The sequence below is a fragment of the Podarcis pityusensis genome (assembly GCF_964106645.2).
Source record: "Podarcis pityusensis genome assembly, chromosome: 4".
Lineage (NCBI taxonomy): Eukaryota > Metazoa > Chordata > Lepidosauria > Squamata > Lacertidae > Podarcis > Podarcis pityusensis.
Window position 1 is genome coordinate 30106576 of NC_138027.1, and position 21275 is coordinate 30127850.

General features: G+C 42.0%; 1 long non-coding RNA gene across 1 annotated transcript; it reads left to right on the plus strand.

Moving 5' to 3' along the window:
* Positions 1 to 274: 274 nt before the first annotated feature.
* On the plus strand, positions 275 to 18211 carry LOC308476586. The gene is made up of 2 exons (XR_013985982.1): positions 275 to 407; positions 18033 to 18211. It is a non-coding gene; the product is annotated as an uncharacterized lncRNA (long non-coding RNA).
* The last annotated feature ends 3064 nt before the right edge of the window (positions 18212 to 21275 follow it).

Consider the following 21275-nt stretch of genomic DNA (forward strand, 5'->3'; position numbering starts at 1 on the left):
CAATCAGGACATTAAAGTTAATGAGGAGATTACAAGGCAGCATTTATGAAATAGCTTGAAAGGTTTTAAAACATCCCTTCGCTATGAGGTAGGCGCTGTGTCACACAAAGGTGTGTGTGTGTTGCTATTTGAATTACAATCCCAATAGGGCAGCTGGCCAGCTGACATGCATGAAGACAAGAAGATCAGAGCTTTCACGGGAGACAGAAGGAACACCAAAAGCACTAGACCTGTGCATTTTTTTTAAAAAAAACAACAACTTTGCATAACACACACACACACACACACACACACACACAATCTTTGTGCTGTAGCAGCCAATGGAAACAGAGGAGAAGCAGGAGTCTAGAAATTTTGCCTGCCATTTGCTCAAGTTCACAGGGAAGCAAACTGCTACCAGAAACCAGGTGGGTCAGAATTAAGTGGCTAATAACAAAGTCTTCATTAGGGTGTTGGAAGTCTGAGGACATAATGTAATATAAGTCTGCTTGATCAGGCCAATGGTCCCTCTAGCTCAGCATCCTTTCTCACAGTGACCAAGGGGATGCCTGTGGGGAACTGGCAAGCAGCACATGAGGGCAAGAGCACTTTGCCTACCCATGATTCCCAGCAGCTGGTATTCCGAGGTATATGACCCCTGACCATTGTCATTATGGCTAGCAGCCATTGATCGCCTTGGTCTCCGACATATGTGCCAGCTCCTAGGGGGTGAGGCAGTTTTAGCCACCCCGATGGTATTTTTGAGGGTGCCAGGCCCCCTCAATGTTCAGAAGGCATTCGGCTCTGCCCCCGGCTCCTCACGATGCTGCGTTGGGCCCCCTTTATCAACTTGAAAAGATGGTGTCTCAGCTCTCCATGGATTTGTCCTTCGAGAGCTGAGGCACCAGCTTTTAAAGCCTCTTTAAAGCCTTAAAGCCTCTTTTAAAGCCATCCAAGTTGGTGGCCATTGCTGCCTCCTGTGGGAGGTAGTTCCCAAGTTTAACCATGTGCTGCCTGAAGAATTAGCTTCTTTTATTTGTCCTGAATCTTTCAACATTCCCCTTCATTGGATATTGATGAAGTCTTATGAGGGATGGAGAAAAACCTTTCTCTATCTGTTTTCTTCATACCATGCATTAACTTCCATCATGTCACCTCTGCCTTGCCTTTTCTCTAACCTAAAAAGTCCCTTTTCCACATAGGGATGTTGATCTATCCCCTTGGCCATTTCGGTTGCCCTCTTCTGGATCTTTTTCAACTCTACAATATGCTCTTTGACCAGAACCTTCTGTGCTGTTCTAAATGCAAATTCTTGGCAATGGTGTCACTGTTGCTTACTGGGAGGGAGAGGGGAAAGGGTCAGGTGATGGGGAGGTCATGGCTGCCTAGTCTATATGTTGGGAGCACTGGATTGGATCCACTGGTGCACCTGCTGTTAGGATGCTGTTGGCGGTTCCCGGCTGGTTGCCCAGGAAAGTATAAGACAAGGAAAAGTTTCTTACAGGCTTCCAGGTTGGCGCCTCTGACAATGGCGGATTTCCTCCGATCGGGAGGAATCTGATCTGTGGAAAAAAGGGTCTGAACCACCACGGCGAGGCGGAGACCCATCAAAAACCACAGGCGGGAGAAGCCTGTGGACGTGGGATTCGGCTGGCACCTTTTGCGCCTCCCCTACTCGCAGGGAAACCCGGTTTCGGGGATCCGGAGCGACGTGGGGTGAATGGCATGGTGCTTTGAATCGACTGCTCTTTTCACGGAGTGAAGCCGCATTGCTGTTGCCGGAGAGCGCTGACTTTTTCCTGTGGACAATTGGATCTTAAATAACTGTCTGTGAGTAGAACGGAAAATTGGACTAAGAAATTTCTTTTAATTTGGCACTGAAGCGGGAAGGTCTAAACAGGAAGTCCGCCTTCCGCTTTTGTAGATAGATTAAAGCAAAGACATGGCAAGCTAGAGTTTAGAAAGTCGTCTGTAAAGGATCAATTTTCATCATTTAAAATTACTGAACCCCCCTTGGAAGCAGGAGAAGAGGGGGGAACTTTTTCTGGACTGTTTAAACCTGCAGAAGAGAGAGTAAAGAAAAGCAATTTTCCACCGTCTTGAACCTGGGAGCGGGGTGTCAGGACAGACGTCCTTGGGAAGTTCATTGACTATAGACAAACGTTTTTGACAGATAGTTAAAAGAAGAGAAACATATTGATTCCATTGTTCCCCTTCGCATCTAAAAGGAACAAAATATTGACAAAATATCTGAAAAATGAAACTTTGTTGTTAGATCTGCTTTTTAAAAAAAAAAAAGAAAGAAAAGAGATAGATACAAATAGAAGCTTTTTCCCCTAGAGGGAGTTTGCGAAACTGTTATTAAATTTGAACTGGGGAGCTTTGCAGCTGCAATAGATTAAGATCGTGGGATCAGACTTTGACCTTGCACAAGAATGTACTCGGAGGCTCTGGTGCTTGCCTTCTGCAAGACAAGTGCTCTATTGGAACAGCTACATGAGAAGACGGATTTGATGACTGTTGTGATTGGAAATTTTGGACAGGCAGTGGGTATCTATATAGAACCCACACAGGAATTAATCCAGGAGTGTGCTCTGACAGATCAGATGAGGGAGGAGGTTGTTGCTGGACCTCGGGAGGCAGAGATGGAGGGAACTGTGGCCCAGCAGGAACATGAGTTGTTGGATCTGACGAATGAACCTGGAAAAAGCCAGATTTGGAGAGATAGAGTCTTGTTTGGTTTGGAGATGGGGGGCTGGATAGACCCCCCCTATGCAGGGATGTTTTGACCTTTCAAGTCTGGCTTTGGGCCGGAAGGAGTTCAGAGTTGTGGGGGCCCTTAACTTTGGAGGGACCTTGAAACATGCTCTTAAATACCACATGGAGTACAGTGTTGACTATGGAAAAGGGGCTGATCTGTCGAGAAGGGACAAAAATATTGTCAAGCTGGAGTCTCCACAAATGAAAGGAGCAGAAGAGAAAGTAAAGTACAGGTATAAATATGAAGAAGACCTGCGGAAGGGACATGGAAGAGATTTAAGGGCCTCAGACATAAGGTTACCGGGTTGATGAACTAGATGGATGGGATAGAAAGGACTGACAAAACCCAAGACCAGGAGGAAGAGACGTTGGAAGAAGATTGGAAGAAAGTTTTAAAAAAATTATTTAGGAAAATTTTTGTAAAATTAATGAGTATTAGAAAAATGTTGGAACAAAATTATTTGTCTTTAGCAGAAATGTTAAAAAGAATTATGTAAGAATATGTTATGGTTATGAGAAATTGGTATAAATAAGATTTAAGTTTTAAGTTTTAAGGTTTTTTATGGTAAGATAAGGTTAAAATAGATCAAAGTAATTTAATGACAGAATATTATGAAAGATGGAAAGGATTTGCTGAGATAATTAACAACTAGAATACAAAAAAGGGAGGTGTGAGGAAGTCGATGAAATAAGGTAATGACAGTTAAGGATTTGAGAATACTGGATCTGTTTTTTAATTTTTTTTGGTTTATTTTTGCTTTTTGATTTTGATGTATTATGTGCTTTGCTTTTTGCTTTTGAATTGTTATTTGTTTTTTCCTTTTTTTTCCTTTGTTTTTTTTGTAATCTTAAAATTTTCAATAAATATTTTTTTTTTTTTTAAAAAGGAAAAGTTTCTTACAGTCCTTTTCTATATCAGTATTTATAGAGAGAGGCTATAGAACCCAGCCTCTTGGATAATGGCAGTGTCTCAATTGAATTTCCACCCCCCACCCGTCTCTCCCGCTTCCTCATTTGTCATTCTCATCATCTCTCCCACAGGTGTTGCTAAGCGTCCTCTGTCTTTGAGCTCTTTGCTCTCCTACTTTTAAGGCTTGCCAGGTTCTGGGAGATGGAGGGTCTGGAATACTTTCTAATGACAACATGTCAGCCAGGTGTTGCTTTGGCTCTCCTATGATTTCCCAACTTTCCCTCTCATCTGCCTCTGAGCTGTGACCTCCCTCAAACCACTGTTGTAAATCTATACTGTCTTCCTCTTCCTCCTTCCTGGAAGGGTCAGGATGGGGAGGCAGTCTCCACCATTCCTCCTGTGCCCAGTCCCTGATACCTGCACAGTTCTGAGCTCCCTGCCAACTTGGTCCTCACCCTCTCCCTCCTGGTAAGCAGCATTGACGTTGCTGCTGAGGAGTTAATATTATGGCTGTGTCTCAAGTGGCTCCTGTCTGAAAGTCAATGAGCATGCACAGAGTGCCTGTCTCAGACTACTCAATAACCACAATGTATTGCATACAAACTAGGGAGCAGAGTTTCAAAGTTGGAGCTGGGAGTCTTCCAGGCTGCAGGGTCATTAGTTAAACTTATGGAACTCTTCAATGCAAGGTAAAACCAAATGTGGAGGCCAAATACTTATCACAACTTTAAGAAATTCTGGACAGTTGTGTGGCACTTCTGAACATTCATTAAGTGGGTTTAAAAATGTATAAACTATAGCAGCCCGTGTGTCTGAGAGCATAAATCTAAGCGCTGACTGACTGAAGTTGGATAGAAACTTCCACTGCAGGCTTATTAGCACATAATTGTCTGTTATGGGTGTTTTATGTCTTCCACTGATGCATCTGCTAGACGCTACTGTCAGAGATGGGTTATTGCTCTAGATAGATTATTGCTTTGATCCAGTATGTAAATTACTATATTCTATGGCAATCTCATGCTCTTCCTCCTATTTCTGCCTCCGCTGCTGACCTTCCTGTCGTGATGCATAACAGTAGGATGACAACATGGCTATTTCCCACTTCATTTTTGCCCTTAATGCTTAATCTAATCTATCAGGAATTGCTCAGAAACAGTCAGTAGTGATTTTGTCCTCCTTCCGTTCTGAACTGAAAGAAGCTCAGTGTATTATTTCTGCTATACTTTGGGAGGTTCATTCTAATAACCCAAGTACCTATGTCTGGCCACAAGTTGCAATGGAAATAGTTGAAAACGCACTAGGACAAGGGCCCCCATTCTGTGGTTCCTGGAAGAATACAGCATATTTGTGGATTTGTGGCTGAAGATGAGAGACGGCACATCAATCACATTCACTATCTAGCATTCACTCTGCTGGAAACCCAGCCAGATGGACAGGGTATAAATAAAATTATTATTATTATTATTGCTTTTTTATTTCTTAGATTGATTTTTAATGTAATAGAATTTGGGATTCAAATTGTAATACAAATGTAAGGAATAAAAGAAGCAGTATAAAGACAGTTAAAAATCATATAGCATCTATGCTACAATCAGGAAAACAACAACATTAAGTGGTCCACCAAGACTACAATTGTCATTGTCAAGTGGTTCATGAGGGAAAACATTTGGGAACCAGTGCATTAGATGAAGGAGGGAGGAGGAAGTTAATCACCAGCTCTACAACTTGGCTTCCTGGAGGCATCTGGTCCTTAACCTCCTCCATCAGATCATGCAGATGCCACAACCTTGCCTAGTCCCAGGATGCAGAAGCTGTTGCCCCCAGTTGTTGCTGGAGTACAACTTCCATCATCCCTGACCTTTGGCCATGCTGACCAAGATCAATAAAAGGACCAATATAAACAACAATAAACACTGGTTGGTAAAAAGAAATCCACATTTCAAAGCCTTTTTTGAATACTACAGTTTTGAAAAGAGGTCTAAGAGGAGGCAGGGATGCTTCCTGCTGGATCTCTCCCAGCTAAGAGTTCCATAGGGCAGAGTTTGCTGTCTTGAAGGCACAGTCTCTGGTAATGACCAACCAAACCTCAGGGGCACAGGGGACCATTAGAGGTGCCCCATCAGAGGATCCGCATGATCAAGGTGAAGCCTAAGGAACTACGTGGTCCTTAAGATACTCGGGACCCAATTTGCTTAGGGTTTTGTGAACTAACCTTTAGCAAACTGGCAGCTAGAGCACCTGTGTCAGCAGAGGTATAACATGGTGCCAGCATCCTGCTCTAGCAAGCAGTAGGGCTGCTGCATTCTGCTGCTTACTCCTGAATTATAAGGGGAGAAATCCCTTCTCTTTGACATACTTAAAGTATTGGGCTATTGGGCTGCATATTTTTAACATTCTTATCTTCCTCGCAGCTTTTATTCAATCTTATACCTGCTGTTTCTTTCCACCCTTCAGGTTCCGTTCATTGTGCTACACTTGAGGTGAGGCATGCAATGAATGGTAAATATAGCACTTAACCGCTGTTTGCAAGTTATTCATTTACAATGCCGCTATTTAACTGTTATGGTGGTAGAGCACATGTGCTGCATGCAAAAAGTCCCTGGTTCAATCACCAACTAGGTCTAGGAAAGACTGAACCGATGCCCATCAGTTTGACCATCGGTGGGGAACCTTTTATGGCCTGTTCAAGGAGGCTTCCAGGCAGACAAAAGCAGAAAAGAAGGATGCGGAGCAGGGACACTGTGGGGAGATGCCTGGAAATAAGGGGTGTTCCTTGGAGCAGGGATATTGGCTGGATTCAGCCCCAAGAAGCCCTGGGCCTGAGATTCCTTATTACTTGGATGAGACAATGGTAAACAAAGCTTTAATTCTTGATTAGCATATCCTCCAAGTGTCCTGATTTTCCAGGGATGGTCTTGGAATGACAAAAGCTGCCCCAGCTTCTGTGATTTGATCCCTATTTCCGCCACCAAGCCTGGGGAGGAGGATAAGCCAGCGCTTGTCCCGAGAGGTGGAAGTGAGGGAGCATCCCATGACCTTTCCATGGCTGCTGCTGCCGGCCTCCTCACCCTTGGACAGCTTGTGGTGTAGTGGTTAAGAGCGGTGGACTCGTAATCTGGTGAACCGGGTTCGCGTCTCCGCTCCTCCACATGCAGCTGCTGGGTGACCTTGGGCCAGTCACACTTCTTTGTTTTTTTTATAAATATTTTATTAGATTTTCTTATACAAAGTCAATAGTGTATTACAAAAAAAAGAAAATAAAGAAAGAAAAGAAAAAGAGATATCCAACCCATTTTTACCAATCTAATCGGACTTCCCCACATCTTCCAGACCCTGCGTTCTTTACAATAAAAACATCAGCAATTTGTTACCTTATTTTATACCTTACTGTATCTTTCAGATATTATGTTTCTAAGTTCGAAATGCTATTTCCCAATTACTTATACCTTAAAATAAACATAATAAAGTTACTTCACGTTTCTACCTTGTCTTTCTTATAACTTAATTTCCAATTCATCAAATCTAGTTGCTGAAGCTATAATTTCCAAATCATGCACATTCTTAACATTCATATAGCTTAAAATGTTTTTGCAAATAGTCCTTAAATTTTTTCCAGTCCTCTTCCATTGTTTCTTCTCCCAGATCACGGATTCTGCCAGTCATTTCTGCCAATTCCATATAGTCCATCAATTGCGTCTGCCACTCTTCCAGTGTGGGTAGATCTTGTGTCTTCCAGTACTTTGCAATTAAAATTCTTGCTGCTGTAGTTGCATACATAAAAAAGGTTTTGTCCTTCTTTGACACTTTCTGGTCCACAATGCCCAGAAGGAAGGCCTCTGGTTTCTTGGGAAAGGTATATCTAAATACCTTTTTTAACTCATTGTAAATCACTTCCCAGAAGGTCTTCACTTTTGGGCAGGTCCACCAGAGGTGAAAGAATGTCCCTTCAGCCTCCTTACATTTCCAACATTTATTATCAGACAGGTGATATATCTTAGCAAGCTTGACTGGGGTCATGTACCACCTATATATCATTTTCATAATGTTTTCCTTCAAGGCATTACATGCCGTGAATTTCATTCCGGTGGTCCATAACCTTTCCCAGTCCTCAAACATAATGTTATGCCCAATATCCTGAGCCCATTTTATCATGGCTGATTTAACTGTCTCATCCTGTGTGTTCCATTTAAGCAGCAAGTTATACATTCTTGAAAGTACCTTAGTCCTAGGTTCCAACAACTCTGTCTCTAATTTCGATTTTTCCACCTGGAATCCTGTTTTTTTATCCAATTTAAAAAGCTCTTGAATTTGAGCATAATGAAACCAGTCTTGCACCCTATTCTTTAATTTTTCAAAGCTCTGCAACTTCCAATTGTCTCCAATTTTTTCAATTATTTCGCAATACTTCGGCCAATTGGCCTCTGTATTGAGTCTTTTTCGAGCCTTGGCCTCCACTGGTGATAGCCACCTCGGGGTCTTACCCTCTAATAAGTCTTTGTATTTTATCCAGACCATAAATATTGCTCTTCTGACGATAGGGTTTTTAAACATTTTATGGATTTTTACCTTGTCGTACCACAAATATGCATGCCAACCAAAGGCATTATCAAACCCTTCCAGATCTAGGACATCAGTGTTCTCAAGGAGCAACCAATCTTTCATCCAGCAGAAGGCCGCTGCTTCATAATATAACCTCAGGTCTGGCAGGGCAAACCCCCCTCTTTCTTTTGAATCAGTTAGTATTTTAAACTTTATCCGGGGCTTTTTGCCCTGCCAAACAAACTTAGAGATATCCTTCTGCCACTTTCCAAAACATTCCACTCTGTCCACAACCTGTAGAGTTTGAAACAGAAATAACATTTTCGGCAATACATTCATTTTTATAGCTGCAATTCGACCCAACAAGGAAAGTTTCAGTCTTGACCAAATTTCCAAATCTTTTTTGATTTCCAACCAACATTTTTCATAATTATCTTTAAATAAATTCAAATTTTTAGCAGACAAATGAACCCCTAGGTATTTCACTTTTTTAACCACATTCAGTTCTGTCTCTTTCTGAAACCCATCTATTTCTATAGATGTCAAGTTTTTTGCCAAAACCTTAGTTTTTTGCTTGTTCAACTTAAAACCCGCCACCCGACCAAATTCATGGATCAGTTCTAAAGCTCTTTTTGTACTAGATTCTGGCTCCTGTAATGTTAAAACCAAGTCATCTGCAAAAGCTTTCAGTTTATATTGTTTCACTCCGACCTGTATTCCTTGCACCAACCGGTCCTCTCTAATTGTGTTCAAAAGCACCTCCAGGACTGAAATAAATAAAAGAGGGGATAGTGGGCACCCCTGTCGTGTCCCTTTTTCAATTTTGAACTCCTCTGTCACCACATTGTTCACTATCAACTTAGCTTTTTGCTCTGAATAAATTGCTTCTATTCCATTTTCAAACCCCCGTCCCACTCCCATCCCTTCCAAGTTTCTCTTCATAAACTTCCAAGAAATATTATCAAAGGCCTTCTCCGCATCAATAAAAATTAGCACAGCTTTCGTATTGATATTAGTTTGTAAAAGTTCCAAAATATCAATAGTGTTCCTAGTATTATCAAACAAATGTCTCCCTGGGAGAAAGCCTGCCTGGTCCTTATGAATTACTTCATTAAGTACTTTTTTAAGTCTACTTGCCAAAATATCCGCAAAAATTTTGTAATCCACATTTAGGAGTGAGATGGGACGGTAGTTCTTAAGTTGAGTCTTTTCAGTTTCTAATTTAGGTATCAGTGTGATGAAAGCTTCTTTCCACGTTTCCGGTGCCCTCTTCCCCTCCATAATCTGATTACAAACCTCCATTAGCGGTAATGTCAAATAGTCTTTTAAAGTCTTATAGTATTTGGAGGTAAGCCCATCTGGGCCTGGAGATTTACCTAGTTGCATATTCTGAATGGCACCCTCGATTTCCTGTTGTGTTATTTTACAATTCAGGATTGTTCTTTTTTCCTGTGTTAGTTTTGATAGTCCATTAGTTTTTAAAAATTGGTCTATCTCAGTTTCTTTCTGTGGCCCCTGTGTATAAAGTTCTTTAAAATATCTCTGGAAACACTTTCTAATTTCTTCTGGTTTCTGAACATTTCTCCCTTCAATCTCTAGGTTAGTAACTGTATTCAATTTTTGTCTCTTTTTCAACTGCCAAGCTAGCAGTTTCCCACATTTATTTGCTGATTCAAATGATCTTTGCTTCATTTGTTTAATTTTCCATTCGATCTCTTGATTTATCAATTTCGAATATTGTGCTTGATGGAATTTGATTTCTCTCAGCACCTCTCTCGACTTTGGTTTTGTTCTCAATTTTTTCTCTCCATCTCTTATCTTCTCTAAAATTTTATCCTTTTTTTCACTCCAGAGTCTTTTCTTAATCGTATTCTGTTGTATCAGAAACCCTCTCATATCTGCCTTACTTGCGTCCCAGACTGTTCTTTTTTCCACCGTAGTGTTCAAGTTTATTTCAAAATAGTCTTTTAAAGTTTTTTGGGCCTTCTTCACAATCTCCTGATCTCTTAATAGGGTGTCATTCATTCTCCATCTAAAGGAGCCGGTTGGAGTTAGTCTCAATTCCACTTTCAGAGCATTATGGTCGGAGCAGGTTTTTGGGCAGATTTCCACTTTTCTAGTCTTCGGTGCCAGCCCTCTAGTTGTCCATATTTGGTCGATTCTTGTCCATGACAAATGGGCCTCAGAAAAGAAAGTTCCTTCTTTACCTAGGGGATTCTTTGTCCTCCATATATCAATCAAGTCCATATTGTCGGTTAATTCAAAGAAAGTTTTAGGTAGTCTGCCATCTTTTGTTAAGTTTTGATTTTGTGACTTATCCATGTTTGTAGATACCACCCCATTCATGTCTCCCATCATAATGATGTTAGTATAATCCATATAGTCCAGCATCGTCTCATGCAGCTTCTTATAAAATTCAGATTTCCCTTCATTTGGTGCATATATTCCTAATATCAAAAATTTTTCTCCTTGTGTCTGTATTTCAATCGCCAAAATTCTTCCTTGCTCGTCTTTAAATAAAAATTTTGGTGACAGGCTCTCCTTTGCATAGATGACCACTCCTCTTTTCTTGACTCTATCTGAAGAAATAAATTCCTGGCCTAATCTTTTATTAATTAGCACTTTCCTGTGGAGCCTAGTCACGTGGGTTTCTTGCAAGCATATAATGTCTAATTGTTCTTTTTTCAAAATATGAAAGATTCTTCTTCTTTTTTCCGGGGAATTCCCACCATGTATATTCCAACTAAGTAGCTGCAGAGACATCCTGGATTAATTTGATAGGTCTATAGTGGCGTATCTTCTTTTTCCTCTATTCCCGAGGGTCTAGGAGTTGGTCCAACTCCAGGTGGTGGTGGTGGCCAAGATGCTGCTGCCCCTTTTTGAAGGTCTTCTCCGTGGTCGTTCAGGAACTTTTGATGGTCTTCTGGTGTTTTAATTTTAATCTTCTTTCCTTTGAAGCTAAAAGATAGTCCTTGAGGAAACTCCCACCTGTAAGGAATTGTGTTGTCTCTCAGTAATTTTGCTAAATCTTTGTAGATAACTCTAAGATCCAAGAGTTGTTTCGGAATATCTCTATAAATTTCTGCTCTTTTATCTTGTATAACAAGTGATTTTCCAAAATGAAGGCCTAATATCTTGTCTCTCTCCTCTTTGGATCTCAGTGTAATCAGACAATCTCTAACTCTGTCCTTCCTTACCACTCTTCCCAATCTAAATGCAGTTGTGATTTTAAAGTCCTTATCTTCTGCTATACCCCAGAACTTTGAAAATTCTGATGTCAAATAGCCAATCAAGTCTTCTTGTTCAAGTTCTGGAATAGCTCTCAATCTAAGATTATTTTCCCTATTTTTCAATTCGACCATAGACAGGTAGGCCTGTTGTTCACCAATCTGTTTGTGCAGTGGCTTCACTTCTACCTTAATCTCCTCAACCTTCTTATATGCTTCCTCTGCTTTTTGACTGGCTTCCTCAGCCAGTTTTCTATTTTCTGCCGTTGCTCCTTGCAGACTCCCAATAGCTTGTGTATGCTGGGCAACCTGGTCAGTCAATTTATTAATCGAGGATGTGGCTTGGTCAATTTTTGTTGATTGATCATCCACCTTTTGATTTAGAATTGCCAGTTGATCCAGTATTTGTTTTAAGACTGTTTCTGATCCTCCTGATGCCATATCTTCTGTTACTGGCTGCCCAACTCCCCCCTCCTGTGTTCCCAGCACAGCTGGGACAGATGATCTACGTGGTTGGGAAGTCAAAGTTGTTTGAACCAATTGTACTGTTTGCTTTGCTTTCGTTTTAGCTGCTCTTGTTCTCCCTGAGCCACTCATTCCACACCTGCCTATGTGTCAAGGTCAAATTGTCTACTGTCCCATGGGAACCACAGTTCCAAAATGTAAACAGTCAAACGACAGAGAGTCAAAATAAAATTTAGTTCTCATACAATTATATCTCCAAAATCCTCTAGGGGGAGTATCACTGTAGTTCCAAGGAAAGAAGAAACTTTTTCCACCATTAAAGTCCCTGTAGTTCCATGTAATTTAAAATAAGGGTTCTTCTTACCTTCTTTAAAATGTAGAGCTCTCTCTAAATTAAACAAAGTCTTAAAAAGGGATGCAGGAAACAGTTTCCCTGTTTGTATCCAATTTATAGCACTCAAAAGTAGCAGTCACACTTCTTTGAAGTCTCTCAGCCCCACTCACCTCACAGAGTGTTTGTTGTGGGGGAGGAAGGGAAAGGAGAATGTTAGCCACTTTGAGACTCCTTAGGGTAGTGATAAAGCGGGATATCAAATCCAAACTCTTCTTCTTCTGGTGAGGAGGAAGAGAGGCTGCTGCTGCCAAGGTCCAAACCCACACGATGCGCTGGCTCTGAGAGGCAGGGAGAAGGCAGGGCTGCCATGGGCGGGAGAAAGTGGGAGTGGAGCGCAAGGAGTCTTGTTTTTTTCTAATAATAATAATAATAATAATAATAATAATAATAATGCTTTGTTCACCCATGTGTAATCTTGCCCCTTTCTGAAATTTATTTATTGGTGTGTGTTTTTCTTTTTTGTTTATTTAACCAAAGAATGAAATAAAATAAAATAAGGATTAAGGGGTTTTCTCAAGACATTGGAAGGCATGTGTGCTGTGTCTCATTGGTGCAGTGGTAATGGCTCTGTGGGGGGTGGGGGGCTCAAGGAGGGCCAGGTGGGCAGGGGGGGAGTGAGAAATGCCCCTATTTTCACTGGAGGAATATTGGAGGGTAAGGATTAGGCCTGGATTAGGCACAGCATATTCACAAACTTCTCCAACCAAGCCACCCATCTGAATCAGGTCTCCAGGAGCTGGCCTCCTGGGTCATAGCTGTTTCTCTTATAGGGACTGTATGCCAGATCCTTAGTCGATGATGCATATATTACACCTCCGGCATTGACAATCCTGAGCTAGAAGGAGCAATATGATGACTCACTACAAGGCAATCCTCTGGCCTCTCACCCCTCCTCAGTTGCCTAAGATTGATTCATTAGGTGTCTCAGGGCGATTCACACATGCTTGTTCATCGGATCACAGCTGCAGTATCCTATGATGACTTGCCAGAGTCAAAAAGCCATTACTGGAGAGACACTACAAACAGAGGTATCAAATGGCTTCTCATCAGTTCAAACACAGTCCTTTCCAGTGGAGGTAATTCACACACCCAGTTGTAAATCATCAAGTGACAGTTTTAAGTTGATGAGACATTGAGTGATCTATGCATGTGTGAATCAGCTCCGACAAATGTCTGATATATACTTGGTTCTCTCTCTCTCTCTCTCTCTCTCTCTCTCTCTCTCTCTCTCTCTCTCCCCCCCCCCAGTTCGTTATTTAAAAATCTGCTTTCTCTTTCTTGACTTGGGCCTACCATGCCAAATTTGAAAATGCCTGGATGCTAAATGCTCCTTTGAATCATGATTATTGGCTATTCAAAGTTCCTGCTGTAAAATTGGTCACCAAAGTGGCTCCGTGTTCAAACTGCTGCCTGAATGAGTAAGCCTTTGTTAATTACTTCTGCCAGGCACTAATTTAGTTTCATAATAAATGGTTCTCAGCTCTTGGCCTGAAATTTACTTTCCATTAACTTTGTTTGTATTGCAAGTGTTTGAAGTGCTAAAACTTTTTTTTCTATTTAGGCCACTATATATTGGAAGTGACTAAACTATTTACATCGGCATATAACCTTGCTCTTTGCTTAGCTGTAATTCAGTAGCTTTTCATGCTGTGATGAAGAGTTCAGCATAACTCCAAAGCCTGCACACATTTGCAGTAATAGAGCATCAGGAAGAATTACCACGAACATTTGATTCCCTAATCTAATCAGTAATGTAATCCTAATAGCAACAATACTTAGTTCATAGTGTGTTCCCCTCTCTCCCAAAGCATTTGGTTTACATCAGTTCAATTATCCTTGTAAGGTAGGGTAGTATTATTATCCTCATCTTATATGGGGAGAGATGAGGCTGAGGATTACATTAGGCAGCAATGCAAGAGATGTATAGATAGTCCTCCAACACTTAAAAACAAAAAGCATCAATGACTTTCAGATTCTGTGAAGGAGTATCAGCAAAGGCTCACAATGCTTGAGGAATTAGTTCTTTGCAAATCTAGAATGAACTGTCCAGATCTGCATATTCTGGATGTAAGTGTGATTAGAATATGCATCTTTATTTTATCATTCCAATTTTCCATCTCTATTCTCGGATGTACTTCATTTTGTAACGTATGTGTTTAGGAACGCATGCTTTATGAGGTAATACTTCAAGGGAAGCGTAGTCAGAACAAACAGAGACCAAAAATAGACTGATATATCTATCCCAAGGAGAGAGCAGTTGGTTGACCGTTCTTCCTGCTGCCTTTTGCCTGTTCAAAATTGCCTTACCCGAGCTGCTTTACTCCCTGTAGGCATGTGGCTCTCGCACCTTTTTGCCCTTCCCCAAATTCATTTCTATGGATGGAGGGCATAGCCTTGCTTCTAGACCCCCACATTTCTCCCCCCAGTTCACTGGAGTCCCTAATGTAGGGGCTGGCTAAGCCGTTTCCTTATTTTTATGAATGGACTGCAGAGATGAATGTTCCGCTTCATGACTTTATCCTCAGATCTACAGTATGTTCATGAGCTAGTTAAAATTAAACTTAGCTATCAAAATGCTAAACCTGATAGCTCATTTATCTTTCTGTCTCCCAACTCCATGTTACAATACAGCTGTGATTGATCTTGCGTCTTCAAGGTACTATATGGTATAAAAAACTAAGAGAAGATTAATTAAAAGCCGTCGCATTCAGACAGGTTTTTAAATAAGTTTTAGATTTAAACAATATATCAGCTGAAGCAGAAAGACGCTAAGCCCCAGAGCCTATGACTCCAAAGTATATATATTTCTCTCTGTTTTGGGACATCTGGATATTCTTGCTCACGACTGGGCAAACTTCAAAGATATACAGAGTCAAATGTTCTGGACTAACGCAGGGAAATGTATATATTGACGTTTAAAAATAATCTTCAGAGCAGGGGTGCCTCTAGAAGTGACTGGACTTGCCAACAGCCTCTGAGGGCTTCTTTCTATTGCAGCTTACCATACATCAAGCCTGCCTAGTGTAGGATCACAGGGCACATGAAATCATCTAAAAAATTATCCTCAACATTCCCCCCACCCCCCGTGAATGCTGCTGTCATATATACTCTGAATATGTTAATTTTTTTTTCTTGAGTGCCACGGGGGGGAAAGAAATAGCAACAGGATGGCAGTGGTTTTCAGAAAGACTGGGATTTGGTTAAGGCATTTATTGGATGGGCCAATAAAGGGGGGAGAAATTAATTCAGCTCACAGAGCACTTCTCCTCAGACCAATACATGAACCAAACTGAACACTGTGATGCGGTGCTCCACCCAAAAAAATGCATTGAAAAGCATATATCTGGCAAATGTGCATATCAGCGATAACAGCATGCAAAGATGTATTATGCTGGGGTAGATTGCTTGGGAAAATGTGTATATCAAGAGAAATGCATGCAAAATGCATATGAATTCTCATGCAGATTTTTTATTTTTTTATTTTTCCAAACTGATCTTAACACTAGAAAAATGAGAAAGCGAGAGAAAGCATTTGCATGGTGTGTTTGTATGGTTGGTATGCAGGTGGCAAACTCCATCTCATATGGAGTCATAAAGGTGATGTCAAGTGTGACAATGGGTCTTCTTGTGGACACTCAACTGCTCAGATCTCTCATACAAGCTACGGGACAAGGATAACTGTGACTTTAAAGATGAATGGGAACCCTTTACAAAGTATTTGAAGATGCAACAAAGTGAACTGGACTCCTTGGCTGGTTTTGAATAAACATTCACAAACTTTTTATTGATAATTATCAGCTAAATAGTTTGAGGATCTATACAACTGTGTAACATGCAGAAAACAGCATTTTTAGAGAAATCAAAGACTGGAACTGAGGGAAGTCAGGGGGTGGGAGGTGGGTTCTGTGGGGGGAGGGAGTGGGAGGGAGGAAAAATGGGAAATAAGGATGGTAATATGTTTTGTTTTAATTTTGAATAAAAAAGTAATTACAAAAAAACCCAAACTGCTCAGATCTCTGATTCGATTCTTCTCACTTTTGATAAAAAATGCAGATCACTACGGTTGGCCCAAGATATTTTGCTGCTTGAAATGCTGCTTGAAATGCCCCTCCCATTCCAAGTGCAAAAGTCAGGTGAATCTCACGCTAGCAATGGTGACAGGACAGCAACCTGGATTGCACGTGGGGCAGGAGGCTAGCTTAGGGGACACATGGCAGGTGCCACGCCACACACAGCTCTGTTGTCCAATACCTTGCAGCCACCCACTGCGGGCTTTCCTTAGCAGCAGGGCCACTGTGGCATCTACAGGTGTGCTAATCATGGTGTTGATGCAGGAAGATGGGGACAGGGTGGTTGTGCCTGATCTAGACCTGATGCTGTCACTGGACAGAAATGAGATTGGCTCATACCCCTTCTCTGCCTTTGGAACATCCAATTTTGGATCTTCCCATGGGCAGGGATTCCACCAGTGGCCTTCCTTCATCCCACACATCTGATGGCCAGCAGGAGGCTGTTTTAGCTAGAAAGTTGGGTGGTGGGACACCTCCCCTCATTCCAACTTGGTGTGAGGGTGGTGGTAGATTGCTGTTAAAAATCCAAAGACCTAAAACTAAGATGAAAAGGGGCATTCAATTGATATTATTTTACTTCCCTCCTCAAATCCATCTGAGAAGTACACAGGATGTGGTCACAGAGAAAAGTTTGTCCCATATTCCCATCAACCAAATGTTTTTGGCTGATGATACACAAAGTCTAATGGTAAAGCTTGCTTTGAATGTGTTTTGGAGAGCTTCTGTATGGTCTTCCAGCATTGCACATGATATTCATTGGTATGGCTTTTCCACACATGACTATCCTTGCTGGCCCACTTAAGATTTCACCTGGGCAACAGATGCATGTATATAAGTCTGCAGAAATCTAGGACTGTTTGGTACACTTAGAAAATAAGGAGTTAAAAACAAACTATCTTACAACCATGACTATATAGCACAGTAAATTTTTGGTTTCAATAGTTATACAGGAAAAAGTAATCTGATTGGTGTAACAGCAGTGCGATGGGAACATTTTCCCCTTTTATATTGCTATTAGAGGCACAGAGGCTGGATCTTATATTGAATCTTGCTAACAATAACTGGGGGGGGGGGCACTGTCTATGAATACTCCTGGCTACGTCTGCTGAGCACATTTCAAACACAAGGAGTTGAAAAATAAAAATAAAATTGCAGGATTGTACAGGGTCTAACAAAATTCATTTCACTGAAAACTGTAGGGACAGTTCCGTCCTCAGCCTGATCAGATTCTGCACAGCTGTATAAATGTGCAAGTTTTCCAGAAAAATCAAAATTTTTCAATTTCGTCAAATTAGACACTTTTCATGCTGTGTGATCTATTTCCTGACACCAGTAATTAACTCTTTATATTAGCTCACCAAGTTGCTTTTGTTCAGCACTTATCCTGACTGCCTAGTCTTGCCTCTAAACTAAAGGTTATCTGCCTGGGATATGTCAGGCACTGGTTGCTGATGATGTTTTGCCACATTGTAAATGGGATGTTCTCAGAACTAATTTGAATTTCAATCATACGGCAAAAAGGACATCTCCTTTCTGCCCTATTGTCACTTGACTCTGCACAGGTGAATTAATGCCAGACTCATTTAATTTTCCTTGGCTGGGTTCCGATAACTCAAGGCACCCACACCGAGTAATCTCCCATGGCAGAAAAAAAGCAATCAGTGACTAAGGTTTTGGTGTTTTTTTAGTGTCGTCTCTTAACCTTCAGTAAGCTGATGAGAGAGAGGAGTCCACCCCCTCGTGACAGAGTGAGTCATCACAGGACAACACATAGAGTTTCAACTGTACCTGGATCAGAAATACCATTAGCACACCAATAAGAACACCAAGGGTCCTACGTACATGAAATAAAAATAAAATAAAGTTTTAGGCAGGAGGGTCAGGCATTCAGTGATTTTTGGCAACTAGTAAGTCTGATGTAAATGCACACCACATTTTGGTGTTCTCCCTAGAGTAGGGTAGGAGTTAAGACAGGGGTCAGCAAACGTTTTCAGCAGGCGGCCGGTCCACTGTCCCTCAGACCTTGTGGGGGGCTGGACTATATTTTCGGGGGGGGGGGGAATGAATGAATTCCTGTGTCCCACAAATAACCCAGAAATGCATTTTAAATAAAAACACACATTCTACTCATGTAAAAACATGCTGATTCCAGGACTGTCCACGGGCCAGATTTAGGAGGAGATTGGGCCGGATCCGGCACCCGGGCCTTAGTTTGCCTACCCATGAGTTAAGAGACGCTGAAGCATAGCAACTTTTGATGACCAGTCAACATGGTTTGCTATAGCTGGACCAGAAAGAGAGCTAATACCCCAGGGGCTGCTGATCATGACATGAAGCATTCATCCTGACGGGCACATTTACACACGGTATCTAGTTTTGCACGAATGGAGAAGGAGCTAGTGGTTCAGTTAGGAGATATCGGGGCATATCTGTTGTTCGCAAGCTGTGGACATATTTGCTAAATGTAGTCTTCAGAGGGAGGTAGTGTTCCAGGTAAAAGATACTGATATGGAACTAATTTCATCTACCAGCCCTCCTGGCAAAAGTATACCTTATCTAGTTCTTTGGAATGGGGGATGAACAAATGGTACACTTATGAGACCATGAAGTGTAGCAATTTTTAACAACCAGTTGACATTTTGCTACACCTGCCTCAGAGAGAAAAATAATGTTCGGATGAGAAAAAACTGGCATGGCTTCAAATTAGACCAGCACAAATGCACCCAATGTATTATTTACTGCTCTCCTGGAAAGGAGTGGTTCAGATAAACTATCCCAACATGCAGCTATTTTAACTATTTATTTTCATAGAATCATAGAATTGTAGAGTTGGAAGGGATCCCACCTCCTGCAGTGCAGGAATCCTGCCCACAGCCATCCCTGGGTGGGCTCGAACTACCAACATTCTGGTTAACAGCCAGACACACTGACCCATCATACCATTTTTATACACAATAGACCATGGGTAGGCAAACTAAGGCCCGGGGGTTGGATCTGGCCCAATCACCTTCTAAATCCGGCCCGCAGATGGTCCAGGAATCAGAGTGTAGAATGTGTGCTTTTATTTAAAATGCATCTCTGGGTTATTTGTGGGGCATAGGAATTTGTTCATCCCCCCCAATAGTCCGGCCCACCACAAAGTCTGAGGGACAGTGGACCGGCCCCCTGCTGAAAACGTTTGCTGACCCCTGCAATAGACAGCTGGACAGCATAATGTTTGGGTTCAACGTATGTAGAAATTTCTGAAAAACCAGACTGGTGGAAGTGGTCTCTGCTCAGTGGAAACCAGGATGAATGTGTGGTTTATGTAGGAACTCCCCAAAGTGCACAACAAATATTCCACTGCATCTGTACAAGAGGAGACATAGTGTTCAAAGACGAGTTTGATTACAGCCAGTGCTTCTTTTTCTTCAGGGGGTACTCAAGGGTATACAGTACCAACGCCTCTTTTGTTGTTGTTGTTAAAAAGTGTGACACTTACTGTGACAACTTCTTGGTAAGTACCGGCACTTATTTTTCTAGGGGGGGGGGAGCACTGACTACAGCTTTTGAATGGTCTCCAATGCCAACCCTATTGTAGAGTTCATTACAGTAGTCATTCCTTGAGGAGATCTTCTCAAATAGTTGCTAGGATATAGGAAGTATGGATTCCTCCCTGACCCTTCCGATTTAATCCTGATAATGCATTAGTCTGGGCTCTGTGTGGCTCTTATTGTCACCAAGTTGACAGATGTTGCTGTGGTCCAGTGAGGCACCTCAAGGTTTTTCACTGGATTTCACTTCCTTCTGCCCTTCCCTCATGCACATTAATGTTTGAATAATCCTCTTTTTCTTCATACTGTCATCAGATCTGGGCTGAGGGGTGGCACTGCCATGTAAGCTGCTGATACTTGTTTAATGCTAGCAAGGCTTATCAATTATTATTATTATTATTGATAATGTAGGGATGTTCATTATGATAAAGGCAGTGACGGAGGGAGTGCGGGGTGTGTTGGCCGCCCTGGGTTTCATCACTGAGGGGGGTGACAAAATGGAAAAAAAATGAGTTATTTTTATATATAAAAATGGGCTCACGAAACTTTTTAGTTCAGTCAACAAATGTAACCAAACACGGTTGACACTGGGCACTGTTAGAATTCCTGATCTATGATTGCAGTCATGGGTTTTTTGTCTATCGCATGATGGTGTATGTTTTGACTCCACAGAGTGGGAAGTGACAGAGACAGGATGCTTGTGTTGCTGCGTTCCATGAAGTGGGACTATTGTCCTTTGTTCTTTTTCCTCTTTGCTGTCTGATGCTAGAGAGAGAGGGAACCATGTTACAGTGCTCCATGTGTGTTTATATGTAAATAAAGTAGATTAGCCAAAATGCTGAATTGCTGAGGTCTGTCATGCAAGGTGCACAAACTCTGCGGATCCCTAAGTGTGTCGGTGTCAGTGTCGGTTGGAATTGGTCGCTGTGATGTTCGGGCTGAAGAAAGCTTTTGAAGCTCGCAAACAATTGACCAGGAGGGAGGGAACATGCCAGGGTCCTACTCGAGTGTAGGCTGAGCTCCTGACAGGCACCACACCGTGGGTCTGGCACTTACCGCAGGGCCTGCAGCATGCTCGAGCCACGCGTCTCTCCTGGGAGTGATGTGGTGGCTTGGGCACCTGCAGGCTCTGCGCTGCCTGAAACAACAGCGTGGGACTTGCGTCTGCCCTCCACCTCTCCCTCAGCTGCCCTAAAGCTGAGGGAGAGGCAGCAGAGAAGCTCCATGCAGCACACCCCACCCCCATGAGTGGTGCGCCCCACCCCCAGCTGCAGGACGTGCATGCCACACCCGGCACCCGAGCGGCTAGCTACACCGCTGCATACATTTAAAGCACATGACTTCCATCCCAGAGAATCCTAGAAACTGTAGGTTATCCATCACAGAGCTACAATTCCC